We start from the raw sequence: 22,645 nt of genomic DNA on the forward strand, positions 1-22,645 counted from the left end.
TTGAACTGTTTATCCCATCCTCCAGGTCGTTTATAAACAAATTAAATAGGATTGGTCCCAGCACAGAACCCTGGGGAACCCCACTACCCACCCCTGACCATTCTGGGTACTCCCCATTTATCACCACCCTCTGAACACGCCCTTGTAGCCAGTTTTCAATCCATGTACTCACCCTACGGTCCATGCCAATGGACCTTATTTTGTACAGTAAACGTTTATGGGGAACTGTGTCAAATGCTTTTGCAAAATCCAGATACACCACGTCTACGGGCCTTCCTTTACCTAGATGGCAACTCACCTCCTCATAGAAGGTTAATAGATTGGTTTGGCAAGAACGATTCTTCATGAATCCATGCTGATTACTGCTAATGATATCATTCTTATTACTAAAATCTTGTATATAGTCCCTTATCATCCCCTCCAAGAGTTTACATACTATTGATGTTAGGCTAACTGGTCTGTAATTCCCAGGGATGTTTTTTGGGCCCTTTTTAAATATTGGTGCTACATTGGCTTTTCTCCAATCAGCTGGTACCATTCCAGTCAATAGACTGTCTGTAAAAATTAGGAACAACGGTCTGGCAATCACCTGACTGAGTTCCCTAAGTACCCTCGGATGCAAGCCATCTGGTCCCGGTGATTTATTAATGTTAAGTTTCTCAAGTCTAATTTTAATTCCGTCCTCTAATAACCATGTAGGTGCTTCCTGTGTTGTGTCATGAGGATAAACACTGCAGTTTTGGTTACTGAAGCCCCCCGATTCACTCGTGAATACTGAGGAGAAGAATAAATTCAATACCTTTGCCATCTCCCCATCCTTTGTAACCAGATGTCCTTCCTCATTCTTTATGGGGCCAATATGGTGTGTCCTCCCTTTTTTACTGTTTACATACTTAAAGAATTTCTTGGGATTTTTTTTGCTCTCCTCCGCTATGTGTCTTTCATGTTCTATATTAGCAGTCCAAGCAATTAATAATAATATACAGACTACTGTGACATCAGTGTGGGGCCTTGGCCCTGATAAGCCTACTTTTGCCCAGGTGGTACTCTGTGCTCCTGGTAGCTCCACTACCAAGCTGGTTTTCCCCCTACAAGCTACCATTTTATGCACCCCAGGATCTGGTCTTGGGTCTTTGGCTGCTGCTGGGGGTCCGAGACGAAATGTAGTCATTCTTAAATAGGAAGGTGGTGCAATCCCTCCAGCACGGCATGCGGTGGTGGACATGATTTTGGAGATGGGTTTTGGGGTAAACGATCTGTATGCCCTAATACATGTAACTGGGAGCTGGGAATATATTATTAGCTTCACCAGGCTAGAGGGTCTTGACCTGTTCTGGGAGCAATATGAGGCTCGGTGAAGGTCTGGCCCCAGTTGCAGTTTCACAGAGATCAACAGGGAAAAAGATCACAATTATTCTCACTAATGAGTGTGTTCCTGCTCGGGATCTAGAGGTCTGGTTAAAGAATTATGGTGAGATTTTGACTAAGCTCGATAAAGGATCAAGCCATTTCTTTTTACATCCCGGCAAGTGGTCTTTGGAGGTGACTTTAATACAGTAACTAGGCCCAAGGACAAGAAGAACAAGCTGGGATATGATAGCGTTTTTTTTAAATAGTATGGTTAGGGATGATGGTCTTGTGGATGTGCACGTTAAACACCTCCCGGATGACACCGGGTTCACCTTTCATCAAGGTAGTAGTCAGAGTAGGATAGATAGTTTTTTTTTTTTAAGGAGACCTCTGCTTTCTCGCCCCCAGTGGAGCAGGCAATAGAGTTCTCTGATCACTGTATGCCCTCTGTGGTCCTGAATGCTTTAGATGCCCCTCAGAGGGGCAAGGGCATCTGGAGATTGAATTTGACTTTTTCAAGGAAGAATATATTAGACAATCCTTTGAGGAATTCTTTCAGACACAGGTGACCATTCTGGACTTTTGTAGCAGCAAGGTTGAGTGGTGGGAGCTGACCAAAAAGAAGATCGCTGGATTCTTCAGGGGCCTAGCCAATACAAAACAGTTTAATAAATACAAGACCTTCCAAAATTTACAGAGAAAGTTGGATATTCTTGTCTCGAGAGGAGGAGATCCTGGGGCAATCTCTCAAGTGAAACTCCTTCTCAGGAAGTGTCAATATGACCGGCATGCCTCTTTGGTTCTGGAGAGGGACTATGGGAAGTACCACTCACCTAACCTTTACCAGAACTGCAAACAAGGTGTAGCTGTTAAAATGGTCGTTGGCCTTAAGGATAGTACAGGTTCCTTGACAAAGTCCAGGTCGGGGATCCTGGAGGTCGTGAGGTCCTTTTATGCTGACCTTCTTGGGAGGAAAGAGCTTGACCCTGACAGGATGGAAAGCTTTTTGCACTCTACTCGAGGTCTAAATGATAGAGATGTCCCATTGATGAATTTGACAGAGGAGATCACAGTTGAAGAGGTGATAAGGGCAATTGAACAGCCATCAAAAAGTCACCTGGACCAGATGGCTTGACGGCTGAGTTTTACAAAGCCTTTAAGTCTATTCTGGCCCCACATTTGGTGGAGGTTCTTAACAGTTGCCTTGCCAAGGGGGGTGCTTTCCCCTTCCATGAGGCAATCGGCTATGATTCTTCTTTCAAAAGGTAAAGATCCTTCGATGATTGAGAATTAGCACCCCATCAGCCTTCTCAATGTCGATAGAAAGGTGCTGGCAAAGATATTTTTCTGGCGCCTATCATCAGTAGCAGAGTCTTTGCTTTCTGGCCATCAGCACTGTTTGGTCCAGGGTAGGAGCACCTTCACAGCGGTTTTAACTGTCCGGGAGGCCTTGGAGCAGTGCAGGGCTGCAGGCTGGGGAAAGTATTTGATGACATTGGATCAGGCAAAGGCTTTTGATCGTGTTAACCATGAGTACCTGTGGTTGCTCCTTAGTAGGTACAGTCTGCCGGTCTTGTATAAGCTTTCCTTTTGTTAATGGTTGAGTTGGGCAGTCCTTTGAGGTTGGCTCTGCTCTATGTGTTTGCAATCGATCCCTTCATCAGGAGCCCAGAGAGCAGCATGTTGTGTGGGGTACCAGTGGGGCTCCAGGGTGAGCCGCCATTGAGGGTTGTTGCCTATGCGAACGATGTGTCTGAGATTATCACTGGGACGGATGAAGCGGAGGAGGCGGTCTCTCTGACATCACGGTACTCTGAAGCATCAGGCTCCAAGATCAATCAGGAAAAGAGTGAAGTTTTCTGGATGGGAAAGGAAGGTGAGGTTTTTGATCTCCCAGACACCTTTCCAGTGCCCCAGGAAAGAATTAAGATTCTAGACATTGAATTTGGACCCAGCGATTATGGCCTCAAAAACTGGGAAGGCAGATTGGAAATTGCCAATACTAAGGTGGTCAGCTGGAAGATATGGAAGTTATCTCTCAGGGAAAGGGTTGATCTGATTAAGACTTACCTGATTCCGACCTTCTTCTATGTCAGCTTTGTCTGCATCTCTATGCTAGGGTTGGTAGTGTGTTCTTCCAGATGCTGTGGGGGAACAGACTGAACCCCATCAAGAGGAATGTTACCTATCTATCCAGGAGGGAGGGTGGCTTAGGTATGGTCAACCCAGTTCTTTTCTTTTCGCTGATTTTTCTCAAGTTTAACATTGGTAATATGCTTGCAGTGGAACCTCCTGGATGGGTAGGCATATTTAGATCTCAGTTTAGGCCTTTTCTACAACTTTGGGAAGAAGGTGGCCAAGTGAAGAATCTAAGGGGTCATCTACTAGCCTATGTCGCTCTGTGTCTGAAGTTACTGCGGCAGTGGTGATTGTCGGCTGAAGATCTCAGATCAGTTCCGAGGAAAGACCTTATGAGCCGAGTCTTGAGCAAAGTCTTTCATGACCCACTGGCCTTAAGGGATTGCCCAGGCCCAATTTTGAGGGCAGGGTTAAGACTGATTAATTTGGATAGAGTCCCCCTTAAATTTAGGGATCTGGTCTGGTTGTGCTTCCATGGGAGGCTCTATGTTTGTGGGAATCAGAAATTCTGCAGTGAGATGGATCGTAGCTGTCCTCGGGAGGATTATGCAGGTGAGGAGGAGACTATGGACCATTTTCTGTTTTCGTTGCCTTTTTAACATAGTTAGTTTTCTAGTTAAATGTTTTGGTAGTGGACTATGTATATATTGTATATATTCTGAACATGGATGTGTATTCCTTTGATTTCCGTTGAAGTATTGTATCATGGTTTTGTTTTTTACTTTTGTATAAAATTGGTTGCTTGATTCTTTTTAATAAAAGATCAATAGTGCCCCATCACTGGTGTCAGTAGAGGGAATAGTGTCCCATCACTGGTGTCAGTGGGAGGAATAGTGCTGATCATTACCCACCCTTTAAAGCGCCCGCCGTACAGCTTCGTGCAGGGGAGCCAACCTGACGCAGTATAATGACGGCGACTGGTCAGCAAGTAGTTAAGGCAAGCATTGAGACGTTTTGGGGGTTTTTTTACTTTAACCACTTCAGCCAATAAAGGATTTACCCCCTTCCTGACCAGAGCACTTTTTGCGATTCGGCACTGCGTCACTTTAACTGACAATTGCGCGGTCGTGCGACGTTGCACCCAAACAAAATTGACGTCCTTTTTTTCCCACAAATAGAGCTTTCTTTTGGTGGCATTTGATCACCTCTGCGGTTTTTATTTTTTGCGCTATAAACAAAAAAAGAGCAACAATTTTTTTACTTTTTGCTATAATAAATATCCCCCAAAAATATATAAAAAAACATTTTTTTTCCTCAGTTTAGGCCGATATGTATTCTTCTACATATTTTTGGTAAAAAAATCGCAACAAGCGTATATTGATTGGTTTGCGGAAAAGTTATAGCATCTACAAAACAGGGGATAGATTTATGTCATTTTTATTATTTATTTATTTTTATTAGTAATGGCGGCGATCTGCGATTTTTATCGTGACTGCGATATTGCGGCGGACACATCGGACACTTTTGACACTATTTTGGGACCATTGCCATTTATACAGCGATCAGTGCTATAAAAATGCACTGATAACTGTGTAAATGACACTGGCAGGGAAGGGGTTAAACACTAGGGGGCGATCAAGGGGTTAAGTGTGTCCTAGGGAGTGATTCTAACTGTGGGGGGGGGGCACCACTCACATGACAGCGATCACCGCTCTCGATGACAGGGAGCAGTAGCTAGGCAGAACAGGGGAAATGCCTTGTTTACACTGGCATCTCCCCGTTCTTCCGCTCCGTGACACGATCACGGGCACCCGGCGGACATCGAGTCCCGGCGGACATCGAGTCACGGAGCACGCAGCGAGCGCCCAAAATGCCGCATCTTAAAGGGGACATACCTGTACGCCCTTTTGCTCACCCGTGCCATTCTGCCGGCGTGTATCGGCGTGCGGCGATTGGGAAGGGGTTAATGTAAAGAATGCATTAAGGTCATTAAAAAAAAAAACTGCAATTGTATTGGAATGTACAGTGAAGGTGAACATATTGGTATATATAAGTCCGCAGAAGTTACTGAAAGTAAAGGACTGTGTCAAAACACTTGGCCCGTACGGGGATCGAACCCGCGACCTTGGCGTTATTAGCACCACGCTCTAACCAACTGAGCTAACCGGCCAAAGACAAGGTGGGTGTAGATGTATTAGTTAGAAAAAAGCTGATTTACTGTTTGGCGTTTGTTTTTATACTGTATATACTGTATATACTGTATAGTAGAAAGAAATTGCAACAATATTACTAATATTAGATAGATAGATAGATAGATAGATAGATAGATAGATAGATAGATAGATAGATAGATAGATAGATAGATAGATAGATAGATAGATAAGATAGATAGCTAGATAAGATAGCTAGATAGATAGATAGATAGATAGATAGATAGATAGATAGATAGATAGATAGATAGATAGATAGATAGATAGATAAGATAGATAAGATAGATAAGATATAGGTATGAATGTGAGTTAGGGACCTTAGATTGTAAGCTCCTTGAGGGTATAGGGACTGATGTGAATGTATAATATATATATGTAAAGCGCTGCGTAAATTGACAGCGCTATATAAGTACCTGAAATAAATAAATAAATAAATAAATAAGATAGATAAGATAGATAAGATAGATAAGATAGATAAGATAGATAAGATAGATAGATAGATTAGATAGATTACATTTTTGGATGGAGTGGAGAGGGATTAGGTGTTACAGAGATTTGCCCTCTCTATATGTCCTGTTTACCAATAACACATTTTGAGTTGTCCCCAGAGCAGGAATTGAGAAATCTTCCAATGGGGACACCAGCTCAGGTGACAATCATGGAGTCCCTCCTCACTTCCTCTGTTAGGGCCGGTGTCTTGCCGAGAAAGTTCCCTCGGCGGATAAGTTCCCCCCCTGTACTGCGCAGGGGCAGCGCCTGCGCAGTACCAACTACTAGCAGCCGCCGGAGATAGCCGAAGCTCAAATGCTTCAATCAGCTGTACACGGCACCTGCGCTCTGGGTCCAGGTTCCTTCCCCACCATCCAAGTGGACCTAGAGGGGGAATCTAAAAGTGCCGAGCGCAGCGAGGCCGTGCCCGAAGCGTGGCGAGCGAATCGAGCCCGCGAGGGGCCCTCTTACAGGCACCGTGTACAGCTGATTTTCAGCTGTTCTGCTTCGGCTATTTCCGCCGATACCTACTGTGCAGGCGCAGTAGAGGGGGGAACTTATACGCCGAGCGGAACTTTCTCAGCAGAACACTGGTTCACACCACATACAGTCCAGTGTGGGTTTTTTTTCTGCATCAAAAACGCATGTGTAGAGGGTTATATGGTTTCCGATGGCGTAGTTCACACCAGTGTGGTCAGTTCCAGAAAACAAAGTAGAACATGCTGTATTTTACCTGCCCTGGGCTGTACTGAAACGCAGTAAAACACAATCAAAAACGCACCAGAATGCGCTGGAACACATCAAAAAGGCAGCAAAAAATGCACCAGACCTCAGTACAGTAAAAAGGAAAAAAAAGCATCTGGAATGCACCCGTAAACGCATAAAAAACGCACCAGAATGTGCATGCAGAAACGCATCCGGAACAGATCCAGAGTACTTTTTTTTTTTGTGGTGTGAACAAGCCCTTAGCCCTGGTTCACATCTTATTTATTTATTTAATCCAGGTACTTATATAGCGCCGTCACATCAGTGCGGTTTTGAAGTTGCGCTACTTCAAAGTGGTGCGATTTCATGTGCAAAACGAAAGCGCTGATGTGGATCCTGAGTGTAATAATAAACCAATGAAGGAAATGTGAGCTGCAACCAACTAATTAGTGCTGTGATGCCATTGCTGTGAATCAATATAAAATGTGTTGGTGCGCCTATCATATCCTCCCAATCTAATAACTAGATACATACAATCCAAACCTACACCATACAATAATACAGAATAGAAATGTATGAGTGCAAATAAGTACACCAAGAAAAAAAACCTTATAGGTTGGCCTGTTAACCCAAAATAATTGCTGACAAATACAAAACGTGAGAAAAATAATATGTGTCTGCTGATAGTAATTAAGGTCAGATCTGCATACAAAAGTTTCATGTGCACCTTGCTGATATCTGTGCGGCTTCACATAACTGGTGCCGAGGCCAGTCGCACTGAAATCGCACGGAAATCGCACGGAAAACAGAGCAGGGACCTTTTTTTAAGGGGCGCAGCAATTCGACCGGTTCCATTGCCGCAAATGGGGGGGCAACCTGCCATGGGGTGCGACTTTAAATCGTCAAGTCGCATGGCAAGTTAAACTGGTGGTGCAATGCCAGCTGTGGAATAGGAAGGGAAATCACCCCCCTCCCCCCAAACAGCAGAGATAGCAAAAAAATAAAAATAATAACACTTATGCGACATCGCATGTGGTTCGCACTACATTGCTGTGCACGTCACATGTGATGCAAATTCAGACATACTGTTTATATGTAGAAGAGAACAAGAAGACCTGGACAGCCGCACACAGGAATGGATAAATCCGTCTTTTTATTCAAAAATACAGGATCATAGGGTACACAAAATACGACTGTGGAGTGGCTGACGCGTTTCGCACTTACACCAAGTGCTTACTCAAAGCTACTACTGTTTATATGGCTGAACTCGAATCGCATCAAAAATGGTGCAGGACCCTTTTTTTTTGTCCACACTGGAATCTGATTTTCACAATGCGATTCAATCCCATCCGATTTCACAGTTCGCACTGCGTTCTGCATACCAATTTGTGGGCGTCAACTTTATATTGATTAAAATATATAGATGTAGTTCAGATAGAGATTTGGGAACTCACACAAGAATTGCCTGCGTTGTATTGGTGTGAATCCAGTCTTGCTCTATTTTTTAACCAATAAAGATGGTGATTGCCAGTGATTGGTGTCAGAATCGCACCACCCTGAGTTGTCATTCAGGGCAGTGGGGGAGATCGTGTAATCAGCACTCATCCTCCTCCATTCATCATTTCTGTTTCTCCATAAGGAGGAACAGGTAAGGATTAACCTCACTGACAATACAATGTAACAATCTCACATAAGACCCAATATTATGACATCCTCACTCAGCTCAGGGAGAGATTATTACTGCTCGGCTCTATGATTTATTTTATTTTCCAAAATTACAAATTTATTTTTTTTAATTTTTACTATATTCTTTTTAATACAATACAATTAAAAAAATCTACAAAATCTAATATAAATGACCCAGGATTCCTTTCCCATGATTCCTGTGTGATATTTGCATACAGGAAGTGACATAAAGGAGGAGGCGGCCAAATTACGGAAGAGCATCATTGCTTAGCTGTCTGCAGTGGTGGCCATCTTAGTAATTGGCAGCGTGACTTTTTTTTTCTTTTCCCCAGATAGGAAGATTACAACGTTATGAATCATTTGACATCAGAGCACAATTGTGTGTGGTTTTTTTTTTACTGACATTTGTGTAGAAAGTCACACAGTTGCCCCAGTAATTTCTTTATTAAAAATGAACATTACGTTAATAAGCAATACAGGCCAAGGAGCTCCGCAGTGTAACAGGAACTGTCAGCAGGTGGCACCGGAAGACCAGCAATAATAGGAAAAGCACACCTCCCAACTTTTTGAGACTGGAATGAGGGTTCACCTAACAGCAAAATTATGCAGGCGTAGGACACACCCCTTGCCACGCCCCCTTAAAGGAGAATTGTACAAGAAAACAAGATTGTTTAAACCCACATGTGCTTTTTTTTTACCACTACTATTCCTTTATATTGGTTTTTGGAATTTACAAATGCAGCAATTTAGGAATGGGATGAAAGGTTTAGCGCTGGGAAACACTTTTTGATAGATAAAAAGGGCATTTTATTTACAACTATATAGATCAGACCAAAATGAGGGGCAAATGAGGAGGAATGAGGGACAGAGTGACAAATCAGGGACAGTTGGGAGCTATGGCAAAAGCAATAATAGTCAAAGTTGCATGATAGCAATACAGGTGACTACTTTTTTTGTTTATTAGACATGTGCAATTTGTTTCGTTCCAAAATTCGTTTTTTTCGACGATAGTCGAACAAATTTGTTCATTCGAAAATATCTGAGTAAATGAAAACCCATTTAACCACTTGCCGCCCATCAGTACCACCCATTAATGCCCATTAGTGCTGCTTATCCATGCCGCCTATCAGTGCCCACCAGTTCCCGGCTATCAGGGCTCGTCAGTACCACCTATCAGCATAGCTCCCAACTGTCCCTGATTTGGAGGGACTGTCCCTGATTTGGAGCAATGTCCCTCTGTCCCTCCTTCCTCCTCATTTGTCCCTAATTTTGGTCTGATCTATATAGTTGTGTATAAACTGTACTTTTTATCTTTCAAAAATTGTTACCCAGTGCTAAACCTTTCACCCAATTTCTAAATTGCTGCATTTGTACATTTTAAAAGCCAATATAAAGGAATAGTAGTGGTAAAAAAAGCACTTGTGGATTTAATTAACCCTTTTTTTTTGGTTAATTCTCCTTTAAGGGGGTGTGGCAGGGGCGTGTCCTATGCCTACATATGTTTGTTAGTAGGTGTCCCTCATTCCCATCTCAAAATGTTGGGAGGTATGTATCAGTGCCTACCAGTGCCACCTATCAATGCCCACCAGTGCTACTCATCAGTACTGCCTATCAGTGCCCATAAGTGCAGAATATTAGTGCCTCCTCATCAATGCCACCTAAACAGTGCCCATAAGTGCCACCTTATCAGTGCCCATCAATGCAGCCTGTTAGTGCTGCCTCATCAGTGCACATTAGTGAAGGAGAAAATTTACTTATTTACAAACTTTACTGACAGAAACTAAGAAAAAGTTGTTTTTTTTTCAACATGTTCGGTCTTTTTTTTTTTTTTTAGGAAAAAATAAAAATCCCAGCAGTGATTAAATACCACCAAAATAAAGCTCTATTTGTGTGTAAAAAAAATGGTAAAAACTTCACATGGGTACAGTGTAGCATGACCGCGCAATTGTCATTCAAAGTGCGACAGCGCTGAGAGCTGTAAAATGGCCTGGGCAGGAAAGGGGGTGAAAGTGCCCAGTAGATAAGTGGTTAACATTGTTTTCCGAAAATTCGTAAATTTGAAAATCCGAAAATTAGAATGAAAATCCGAAAGTAAGAATGAAAATTTCGAAAAAATTCAAAAGAGCGAAAATCAGAAAATAAGAACGAAAATTTGAAAATCCGAAATAAAAACTAGCTAACTAATAGTAATAATAACTAAAATTAGAGAAACTCTTGCGAGCTACCACTTGTAAATAAAACTATACGGACAGCTGCAGGCAATAATCACGTCCCATATACACGTGTGTGTGTATAGGGCATACATTTCTAAAAGGATTGCCATGCTATCTAAACAATATAAACACTTTTTATACAGCAATGGATGAGTAAAGTGTCAATAGTGCAATATAATACTATAGTGTATAGATTACTCACATGCAAAATCACATAAGTGAATTCATTTCTGTAATTTTATATGGTATTTACCTTTATTTGGTTAGCATATGTGCTATATACATGTGTAATATTCAGGAATTTTTTTTTAGGTATTTCATGAATTGATATTTGATTAGCATAATATACTTGTTACCATTCATGAGTTCTTTAGACTAATTTGTTTAGCATACGTTGGTTTTTATAGCTGGGGTGAGGTAGTATGTCCGCTCCACAGCATCGTCCTGAGATCAATTGCTAACATAGCATTGCGGCATATCTTTATATATATATATACATTGTATTTATGGTACTACGGCAAGATGGAGTAGTTACTAGGCCCGTGTAGCTAGTCGGCGGGGGGGTCCGTAAGGTGTCTAGTTGTGGACATCAGCACTGCTATCTGATTACATTAAAGGGGTTGTAAACCCTCGTGTTTTTTCACATTAAGATTTTCAGTCTTATTTTCATGTTTCGGATGTCCTCTGTCTATTTTTGCTAATAGGTGTCCCTTGCTCCCATCTCAAAAAAAGTTGGCAGGTATGTCTCCCTCCGGTGGATGAGACGCTTTCTCGCCCACCACAAAGTGTCTATAACCACTTTAGTATCACGCTATGGCCAAACGAGGGTTACAAAATAGTACTATAGTTCTGGGAGAGCATCCATAGACGACCGGCCAGAACCCCACCCCCCTGGGCTGCGCTTTGGGCGGGCTCTGTGAACGCTGTATCCTTTGAACATAGCTGATCACAAATCAGAGTAAAGGGCCAATCAATGCCGCCCTTTACCATGTGATCAGCTGTGTCCAATCACAGCAGATTACACGTAAACAGATTTTATGCTTATCAGCAGTCCTTTCCTTACTCACTGTGTCTGTGAGAGGAAAGGTGTGCCGATAACCGGAAAACCTGTCAGCACATTGTTTACACTGATAACCAGTGCAGACCTATCAGTGGAGTTTCATCAGTGCCCATCAGTGCTGCCTCATCAATGCAGCCTCATCCGTGCCGCCTATCAGTGCCCTTTAGTACCACCACATCAATGCAGCCTCATCAGTGCCCATCAGTGCAGCCTATCAGTGCACATCATCGAAGAAGAAAAAATACTTATTTGTGTACCACCCTGGTGTTTAGGCAGGGTTGCTAAATAAGTTTAGTTTGCCAGGCAGTAGTTGCCCTGGTTAATTGTTAGTAGATCCACTGATTCCTCTCTAGTTCTGGACTTGCTGCACCTTCTCTCTTCTGTCACTAAGTGGCGTTATGCTGGTGACATTAGATAGACAAGGGCTTAGCAAGGTCAGGTTATGAATGTATGGGGTGTCTCAGCCAATTGGCAGGGGTTTTCTTTAGTCCCTTGGCCTGCTGGGAGAGCCTATTTATTTAGGTGGAGTCAGGTGATTGGGGTTCTGTGCCACCTAGACGGCTGTCTGGGTGGACGTGCCCCAGGCTGCTAGGCCAGAAGCCTGAGGCCTATCCTAGGGACATCTGGCTGCTAGGCTGTCTGAGGCCTATCCAGAAGAAGGAGAAGCAGCGCAGGGTTGGGACTGCAGGATCGGAGTCCAACCGAGAGTAACGGTTCTGCTAGACGGGGAATCAGTTGTGGTTGGAGGTAGAGGGGAAGCTGTCACCACTAAGTGACCATCCATCTTGTTACCGGAGACCACTGTGAGTAAGCTGGAGCCAGTACCAGAGCAGTCTTCTCATCAACCGGTGACGGTGAAGAATAGGGAAAACTTCAGCAAGTGCCAAGTCAGGGACCCAGCGGGACAGCAGAGGTGACACTTGAGGAGCATCAGTGAGTGCCAAGCCAGGGACCTAGTGGGTCAGCAGGGGTGACACGTGAAGAGTATCTGTGAGTGCCAAGTTAGGGACCCAGCAGGGAAGCGGGGGTGACACTTGAGGAAGATACTGAGTAATGGAAGTGGAAGAGCTCGGGGGATCCAGTGGCAATTGGCTCTTCGAGTCTAATGAGAGACCGGGAGCTCAGTGAGTGAAGATCTCCAGTGAGCAACTGTAGCGTGCAAGGAGAACCTCTTTACATTCAAAAAGTGTCTGGCGCCCATCGCTTCAGCTTGTATTACACCCACCATGCCTTGTAACCCACTCTACCAACAAGGAGGTCACAATTAGGCCTCTAGAGATCCGGAACTTCACTACATTTGGAAAAAAAAATTAACAGAGACTAAGAAAAATGTTTTTTTCAAAATTTTCAGTCTTTTTTTTGTTTGTTTAGCAAAAAATAAAAAAACCCAGTTGAGAATAAATACCACCAAAAGAAAGCTCTATCTGTTTCAAAAAATAATAAAAATGTCATATGGGTACAGTGTTGCATGACCATGCAGTTGTCATTCAAAGCACTCCCACAAAACATGGAAAGCAGTTTCCTCATGGATGATGTAAATGGGGCAGTGCCTGTATCTGCACAGGTTTCTGGCATACATAAATGTCCTTAGAGGCAACCCCCTCTTGGATCCCCATCAATGTCAGATCTTTGTGCCTGTTGGTGAGTCTCTTTGAAGACACATTCATCCAGACCACCTTGCAAGTGGCTAGAGGTAGGCCAGGAACAGATTTCACAATGCTCTTGTCTCTGATCAACTTGTGGACGGTCTTTGGCTTAGACAAGCCTGGCTTAACCTCATGTAGCCCCAAATAATACCAAGAGTATCCCAATTATAAGGGAATGGAGCTGTCAAATTTGACCCATATGAAAGGACTTCTAAGAAGGCAGGAGGAAAAAACAGAACATGGAGCTTCCACCACAGTCTACTGTTTGATCAAAGTCCTGCAGATGCAGTTGCGAGCAAAGAACACCATCAGCTGGGTAGCGATGATGGACACACCCTTGCCACCTTTCAGAAGCTCCTTTATCATGTGGCCATGTCGCCATATTTGGTCAGTATTGTCATACTAACCCCACTCCTTTCTTAACGTGGCTGGGGATTGTTGGCAAATAAATGAATGGAATAGTTGGACAACACTGGTTGCTAAGGAGGTTGGCACCTGCTACTTCCTTTGCACCCATTGACAGCAAGGAAGCCGTCATGTAAAGTAGTTGTATGTCTAGCACTACTATGCATGCCATTCAGCTCCGACCTGAGAGAGAGAGAGCATGCTCTTGTGATGTCGGAGGGAAGCATCAATAGCTGGAGGGTCTTCTGAAGCATCATAACAACATTCTAGCAATGTTACAGGATGGGATGACACCAACTATTCGAGTTTTTCATGAAGGCGAAAATGGCCTACATCTAAAGCAAGTATATTATTCAAATATTTTCAACACAATTTGTTTTTATCTACTGGTTTCCTATCGCCAGTTTTTCTTCTGCAAACTAACCATTCAAAAAAAGCGGTCACTGCTGAGATTCGAACTCAGGATCTCCTGTTTACTAGACAGGCACTTTAACCAAGTAAGCCACAGCACCTTGTGCAGGCTGGATTTTGCTTAGCTATTCATGTCTAAACCGCTGGCAACAAAAGTGAGTACACACCTAAGTGAAAATGTCCAAATTGGGCCCAATTAGCCACTGTCCCTCCCCGGTGTCATGTGACTCATTAGTGTTACAAGGTCTCAGGTGTGAATGGGGAGCAGGTGTGTTAAATTTGGTGTTATCACTCTCACTCTCTCATACTGGTCACTAGAAGTTCAACATGGCACCTCATGACAAAGAACTCTCTGAGGATCAGAGAAAAGAATTGTTGCTCTACATAAAGATGGCCTAGGATATAAGAAGATTGCCAAGACCCTGAAACTGAGCTGCAGCACAGTGGCCAAGACCAGGCGTGTGTGGTGGCAACCAGGTGAGGAGTACAAAGACAAGTGTGTCTTGCCTACAGTCAAGCATAGTGATGGGAGTGTCATGGTCTGGGGCTGCACAAGTGCACTGGGGAGCTACAGTTCATTGAGGGAACCATGAATGCCAACATGTACTGTGACATACTGAAGCAGAGCATGATCCCCTCCCTTCGGAGACTGGGCCACAGGCCAGTATTCCAACATGATAACGACCCCAAACACACCTCCAAGACGACCACTGCCTTGCTAAAGAAGCTGAGGGTAAAGATGATGTACTGGTCAAGCATGTCTCTAGACCTAAACATTATTGAGCATCTGTGGGGCATCCTCAAACGGAAGGTGGAGGAGCGCAAGGTCTCTAACATCCACCAGCTCCGTGATGTCGCCATGGAGGAGTTGAAGAGGTCTTCAGTGGCAACCTATTAAACTCTGGTGAACTCCATGCTCAGGAGGGCATGGGCAAATAAAAAAGTAGTAAAGAAACACACAACAAACTTGATAAAGTCCTTTATAAAAAAAAATAAAAAATTATAAAACACGTCTCATGGTGTAAGTGTGGATTTGGACTACTCATAATTCACCATGATATTTCTCAAAGGATGCTGACGTCACCGCCCTGCAATACAGAAACTGGGTGGGGAGGTATTTATTTTAACTTACATTTTTCTCCCTATACGGATGTTTTTTTGTTTTTGTTTTTTTGCAGAAGTTTAACATAGGGGATGGAGAACTTAACAATTAAGGGGATCTTGCAAGGAGCCTACTGATGGGCCTGGAATTTTTTTTTAAAAGGCTTTTCACCAGCCATGAAGTGGGATCTGAGGTAAATATTGCTGGAGTAAATAACTACCCTGTTTCCCCGAAATTAAGACCTAGCGTGATTGTCGTTGATGGCTGCAATATAAGCCCTACCCCCCAAATAAGCCCTACCCTGTTTCCCCGAAAATAAGCCCTGCAAGGACTTTAACTAGGGCTTCTTTGGGGGGTTGGGCTTATATTGCAGCCATCACCGACCATCATGCTAGGTCTTAGTTTTGGGGAAACAGGGTAGTTTAGATGGCTAGAGACCAAATATGAGTATATTTAGTAAATAAGTACTAGGCACTACTGAGATTTGAACTCTGGATCCCCTGTTGCCTAGACAGATACTTTACCTACTAAACCACAGACAGCATCCGACACAGGTAGAGGTATCATTGTTTTCCTCTGTCTAATTAATCTAGTGCATACAGTATGCATCTATATATTTTTAAATTATATGTGTTCATATAACTCCCAAGATTTTGGCTCATAATGCCCTTTCCAATAAATGCAAAATGTTAATAGTAAGGTTCATATATATGTATATATGTAGCGTATTTATCGGCGTATAACACGCACCGGCGTATAACACGCACCTCAATTTAGGAAGGAATTTTAAGGAAAAAAAACTTTTAGGAGGGAACTTGAAGGGAAAAAAACTTACATTTAAATGCCCATCATTGCAGCCTTCTCAGTAAAGCCTTGCCCCAGTGCAGCCTTGTCAGTGCAGCCATGTCAGTGCAGCCATGTCAGTGCAGCCTTGCTAGTGCAGCCATGTCAGTGCAGCCTTGCTAGTGCAGCCATGTCAGTGCAGCCTTGCTAGTGCAGCCATGTCAGTGCAGCCTTGCTAGTGCAGCCATGTCAGTGCAGCCTTGCCAGTGCAGCCATGTCAGTGCAGCCATGTCAGTGCAGCCTTCCCCAGTGTCCAGTGCAGCCTTGCCCCAGTCCAGCCTTGCCCCAGTGCAGTCTTGCTGAAGCCTCTGAGCTTCAAAATCGCCGACCGCGATTTGAAAATGGCGCCGCCGGCGCCGAAATACACAGAGCCAGTCCTCGGCTCTTCTCGGCGGCTCTCGTTTACTTTCGGCTCCACTCGGACGGTGAGCGGAGCTATCCGAAACTAGCCGAGTATACTCGGCTAGGTTCGGGCGGCGCTCGAGTGAAACCGAAAGCCGCCGAGAAGAGCCGAGGACCGGCACTGTGTATTTCGGCACCGGCGGCGCCATTTTCAAATCGCGGTCAGCGATTTTTTTGTTCTGACAGGTCAGGATCGCAGGGGATCGGCGTATAACACGCACCCGCGATTTTCCCCTGATTTTAAGGGGAAAAAAGTGCGTGTTATACGCCGATAAATACGGTATATATATATATATATATATATATATATTTTTTTTTTTTTAGAACTCTGAACTCTGGAGTTTTTATATCTAAGCTGGTTACAAGCATGAACCCTAACACAACTTTGTTTTTAAATTATGTCAATATTTAACTTTAATTAAACTTTACTGATATATTTCAACGGCAGATCTGACCCTCCCACCAACCAATAAACCGTATGCTGCCATGTAGATTCCTGACAACCACATGGCAGTATTCATATGAGAACTAATAATAATAAGCAAAATACCCTTTTCTCAAATATCCAAACAATAAATGGGTGTGAATATAGCCTGCTGCCTGCACTGACATGTGTTTCCACACCTACAAACAATATTTATACGATTATTGTGCCGTGGTGCTTTATAGAATAATAGTGCACCAAAAATTTTACACACACATGCCGAGTATACATTCAATGAATTAAATCAAAAAGTTTGCATAAAGGTCCAACATGTTTGTTTATCAAAAGTGCCAGTTATTTGTTAACCAAAGTGTAGAGTATATAGGCTGACACTGAGTTCCAAAGCCACGCCTCAGTTTCTGCTTGTGAGAAGCTCCATTCCAGGCTGAGTGGACAACAGTTGGAGGATCCCCTATGACTGCTGTTTTTGTCTCCAGGTCTCTGACACAAAAACTGTTTATTATTAATCATTTATTGTTTTGATTGTAAACACTGTGGGTGTGTGTTAAAAACAAGCCAAGCGGGGTTATCACTATTAAATGGATGTGAGTTATTTTCTCTTTTTTTTTCTATATAGCTGCACTATAGTAGAATAAATACATATGAACACTAACAAGAAAAACACAAAGAGTAGTGATTTAGATCCTTGATAATAATGAACAATTCCTGTTGCTCTGAGTGCATACAAATAGAGATATTAAGAGATCAGAATGAATTGTAGACACACATAAAGGAATAGGGGAAGAATTAATTACAATTAACCTACCTTTCCTTATCCCCTGATGGGTGGCACTGATGGGCGGCACTGAAGGGCATTGATAGGTGGCACTGACAGACACTAATAGCAGGCACTGATAGCTGGCACTGATAGCTGGCACTGATGGGTGGCAGTGATGGGCACTGGTAGGTGACACTGATAGGCAGCACTGCTAGGTGGCACTGATGAGGCACTGATTGGCACCACTGGTGGGCATTGTTAGGTGGCACTTGTGGGCACTGATAGGTGGCACTGATGTACTGCGGGCACTGATTGGTGGGCACTGATTCGTGGCACTGATTGCTGGCATTGGCAGGCGGTACTGGTGGGCACAGAGGCTCTTCCTCTTCGGGGACCGATGTCCCTGCAAACAGAAGCCGGAGATCGGCTGACAGCGTGAGAAGAAAAAAAAAAGATTGCCGAGTCTCTTTTTACATCACGTGATCAGCTGTCATTGGCTGACAGCTGATAACGTGGTAACGGGCCGGGATTGGCCCCTTACTCGGATCTGTGATGACCCGAGTCTCATTGACTTGGGTGATCACAACACACTCCGCGCGCCCCCTTCAGGGGGGCGTGGCCAGCTTTGAAATGGGAGGACGTCAATAGATGGCCTCCTGGCAAACCAGATCCGCACTGTAGCCGTCATCTGAACAGGTTAATGGCTGGCGCATCGGCTAAAGCATCATAGCATTATGGACAGGAAAGGAAAACGCCGGCTATGGGACTTTTTCAGTCAGGCTTCTAGAAGAGTGAAAATAGCATGAAGTAATAGCAGCTGCATTATTCATAGCAGTGCAGTCTTGTGGCCCCTATAACTGTATAGGCACTTTTTTGTGCAAAGGGGAATTAACCCTTCAAGAAAAGGCAGACACTGCTGAGATTCAAACTCAGGATCTCCTGTTTACTAGACAGGCGCTTTAACCAACTAAGCCACAGCGCCCTGCATTGGTGTGTTGGTCATTTCTTTTGTCTTTATACTATATTTATATTATACATTAAAAAAAACATTATGTATACATTATATTAACCATTTGTGGACCGCCTACCGCAGTTTTATGTCACTATTTTGAAGAGAAATATCTTTGTTATGGCAGCAGCTAGCTGCCATAATCCCAGTATCGTCTTCTTCAGTGGGTGTTCCGCTTCAAGATAAAGGCTGATGTCCCCGGATTCGCCGCAAGATCACTTTTATCGGCGGTGGGAGAGGGACCCCCTCCCGCCGCTCTCCGGTGCCTTCCACCGCTTACCGGAGCTGTCAATAGCGGCAGAGGCGATCGAATCCTTCTCCTGGCTTGGTATGGAGATGAGTGAGGGGAAGATGGCCCCCACCCGTCTCCATATCATTGACGTCAAAAACTCACTTCCACCCATAGCTCTTAAAAGGCCATTTTTTTTTTTTTTTTTTACTTTTTAATTTTTTTTTTTTTTTTTTTTGCATTTTAGTGAAAATATGAGATCTGAGGTCTTTTTGACCCCAGATCTCATATTTAAGAGGTCCTGTCATGCTTTTTTTGTAATAGGAATAAAAGTGACACCATTTTTTTTTTTAAAAGAAGAGTGTACAAATAAAAAATAAAAGGTAAAATAAATAAGAAAAAAAAAATGTTTTAAACGTGCCCCGTTCCGCCGAGCTCGCGTGCAGAAGCGAATGCATATGTGAGTAGCGCCCGCATATGAACACGGTGTTCAAACCACACATGTGAGGTATCATCGCGATCGCAAATACAGTGTGACAGAAAGTATTGCAACGACCGCCATTTTATTCTCTAGGGTGTTAGAAAAAATATATGTATAATGTTCGGGGGTTCTAAGTCATTTTCTAGCAAAAAAAAAACTGTTTTTAACTTGTAAACAACAAATCTCAGAAGGAGGCTCGGTCCTTAAGTGGTTAAAGCGGAGTTCCAGCTAACTTTAGTGCTAGTGCTAATTTTAAAGGCTTATATGCAAGTGGTTGTCATAAAAAGTGTTTGGGGACCCGGGTCATGCCCCAGGACATGTTTCAATGCAAAAACAAGGTTTAAAAACGGCCGTTTTTTCAGGAGCAATGATTTTAATAAGGCTTAAAGCGGAGTTCCACACAAAAATGGAACTTCCGCTTTTTGGAACCCTCCCCCCCTCCGGTGTCACATTTGGCACCTTTCAGGGGGGAGGGGGGTGCAGATACCTGTCTAAGACAGGTATTTGCACCCACTTCCGGCATAGACTCCCATGGGAGTCTATGCCTCTTCCCGTCCCTTCCCGAACCGAGTGGGTTCTCGGCGTCGCCTGCCGACATCGCTGGAACCTGGGACAGGTAAGTGGCCATGTATTAAAAGTCAGCAGCTGCAGTATTTGTAGCTGCTGGCTTTTAATATTTTTTTTTTGGCGGTGTGGGTGGACCCCCGCTTTAAAGTGAAACAATAAAAATGAAATATTCCTTTAAATATCATGCCTGGGGGGGTCCCCTTAGTCTGCCTGCGTCTGTGTGATGTGTAGGACAGTGTCGCAGCAAAATTACATTTCTAAAGGAAAAAATGTAATTCAAACCTTCTTGTGGCTGTAATGTATAGCCGGTGTTCTGCCGAGAAAGTTCCGCTCGGCGGATTAGTTCCCCCCTCTACTGCGCATGCGCAGTAGAAGCCGGCGGAAATAGCCGAAGCGGAACAGCTGAAAATCAGCTGTACACGGCGCCTGTAAGAGGGCCCCTCGCGGGCTCGCTTCGCTCGCCACGCTTCGGGCACGGCCTCGCTGCGCTCGGCACTTTTAGATTCCCCCTCTAGGTCCACTTGGATAGTGGGGAAGGAACCTGGACCCAGAGCGCAGGCGCCGTGTACAGCTGATTGAAGCGTTTGAGCTTCGGCTATCTCCGGCGGCCGACAGTAGTACGTACTGCGCAGGCGCTGCGCCTGCGCAGTACAGGGGGGGAACCTATCCGCCGAAGGAACTTATTCGGCAAGACACCGGCTCCCGGCAATATAAAGGAAAAATCAAGAAAAAGAACAGCATAGGATCCCCCACCCCCCCCCCAGTCCATACCAGGCCCTTTGGGTCTGGTATGGATTTTAAGGGGAACTCCATGCCAACATTAAAAAAAAAACAGCGTGGGGTCCCCACCAAAATCCATACGAGACCCTTATCCGAGCAAGCAGCCTAGCAGGCCAGGAAAGAGAGGGGACGAGTGAGCGCCCCACACTCCTGAACCATACCAGGCCACATCCCCTCAACATGGGGAGGATGCTTTGGGGTCTTCTGGGGTCTGCCAGGCCCCCAGATCCCAGCCCCCCATGTGAATTACATTGTACCCCTACCCATTCACCAAAAAATGTGTAAAAAAGTAAAAACCACAAAAGACAGTTTTTAACAATTCTTTTATTAAAAAAAGTAAAAAAAAGTGTCCCGCGATGAACATTCATCGTCAATCACGCCGCCCGACGGACCCAAAAAATAGAAAAAAAAATGAAAAAACTCTGGATGACCACGACATGATGTCAGAAGGAGGCGAGTCACTTGGTTACGTCATCTTGCCTATATAACAACTGTCACAGCCAAGAGACAGCAGTCGCTGGGAGGCCTCCCATCAAGACGGAGGGTTTTTTTTCTTCTATTTTTCGGGTCCGTCGGGCGGCATGATTGAAGATGGATGGACATTTTTAATAAAGAAATTGTCAAAAACTGTCTGTTGTGGTTTTTACTTTTTGACACTTTTTGTGGTGAATGGGTAGGGGTTCAATTTACCCGATACCCATTCCCATAGGGGGGCCGGGATTCCCCTCCGGCAGACCCCAACAACCAATGGCCAGGGTTGTCGGGAAGAGGCCCTTGTCCCCATCAACATGGAGACAAGGTGCTTTGGGGGGGGACCCCAAAGCACCCTCCCCATGTTGAGGGCAAGCGGTCTGGTATGGTTCAGGGGGGTGGGGGCCGGTCGCTCATCCCCCCTGAGCCATGATTGGCCAAAGGCACCCTGCCTTTGGCCAATCATGGCTCTCCCAGCAGATTGTGCTATGATTGGCCAAAGCATTCAGGTCAGGTGCATGCTTTGGCCAATCAGCAGCTGTCGATGCACTGAGATCTCGCAGTGCATTACGGGGCACTTAAATTTGCCGCAAATGGGTCATATGTTCTGTTCGTCTGTGGACAAACAAACACCCGATGTTCGAGTCGAACTTCCGTTCGTTTCAAACATCGGGACCATCCCTATTTATAAGCAGTTACAGCAAACATTTTTTTTTCTTTTTGGGATAAAGGTTTTACATAAATAAATAAAACTGATCACTGTAAGCACCCCTGCTAGTGCTGAATGGCTCGTCTCATCGCTGTAACTGATACAATCTGCAAGAGAGCTTGTTTTCTTGAAAAACTGACTTACTGGTCAGATCACCAGATGAAACTATAAGAAAGAAAGCCTAAAAAAGAAAACTAATGCAGCCATCACATCCAAGAATTGGTAAGCTGTGATATATTATGCATTTACTTTTAGATTTCATACCACTTTAAAGGGTAACTACACTTTTGTGAGGAAAAAAAATAGCAAATAAAAAAAAAATTAATGAAAGGAAGCTATCCATTGTTTACAACTGTCATGTGACCTGCTGTGATTGGTCACAGCGGTCACATGGTACTGGCAGAAAGCTGGTACACTGATCAGTCATGGGCTGTGTCTGGTGGACACAGCCACTGACAAATCGCGCTGCTGCCCAGCCACGCTTCCTGAGAGGACATCATATGATGTCCACTTAGAACAGTAAAGCCACCACCCGGACATCATTCTGCTATAGACAAAAACACGAAAAAATTATGTGGGTGTCCAAAAAATCTATA

The 22,645-nt window shown here is 44.1% G+C and overlaps 2 non-coding genes across 2 annotated transcripts; both read right to left on the reverse strand.

Moving 5' to 3' along the window:
- Window positions 1-5,525: 5,525 nt before the first annotated feature.
- On the reverse strand, window positions 5,526-5,599 carry TRNAI-AAU (transfer RNA isoleucine (anticodon AAU)). Its single transcript has one exon. It is a non-coding gene; the product is annotated as a tRNA-Ile (tRNA).
- A 2,773-nt stretch (window positions 5,600-8,372) lies between these two features.
- LOC141135747 (U8 small nucleolar RNA) lies at window positions 8,373-8,504 on the reverse strand. Its single transcript, XR_012243605.1, has one exon. It is a non-coding gene; the product is annotated as a U8 small nucleolar RNA (small nucleolar RNA).
- Between the last annotated feature and the right edge of the window lie 14,141 nt (window positions 8,505-22,645).

The sequence above is a fragment of the Aquarana catesbeiana genome, linkage group LG03 (assembly GCF_042186555.1).
Source record: "Aquarana catesbeiana isolate 2022-GZ linkage group LG03, ASM4218655v1, whole genome shotgun sequence".
NCBI classification, from domain to species: domain Eukaryota; kingdom Metazoa; phylum Chordata; class Amphibia; order Anura; family Ranidae; genus Aquarana; species Aquarana catesbeiana.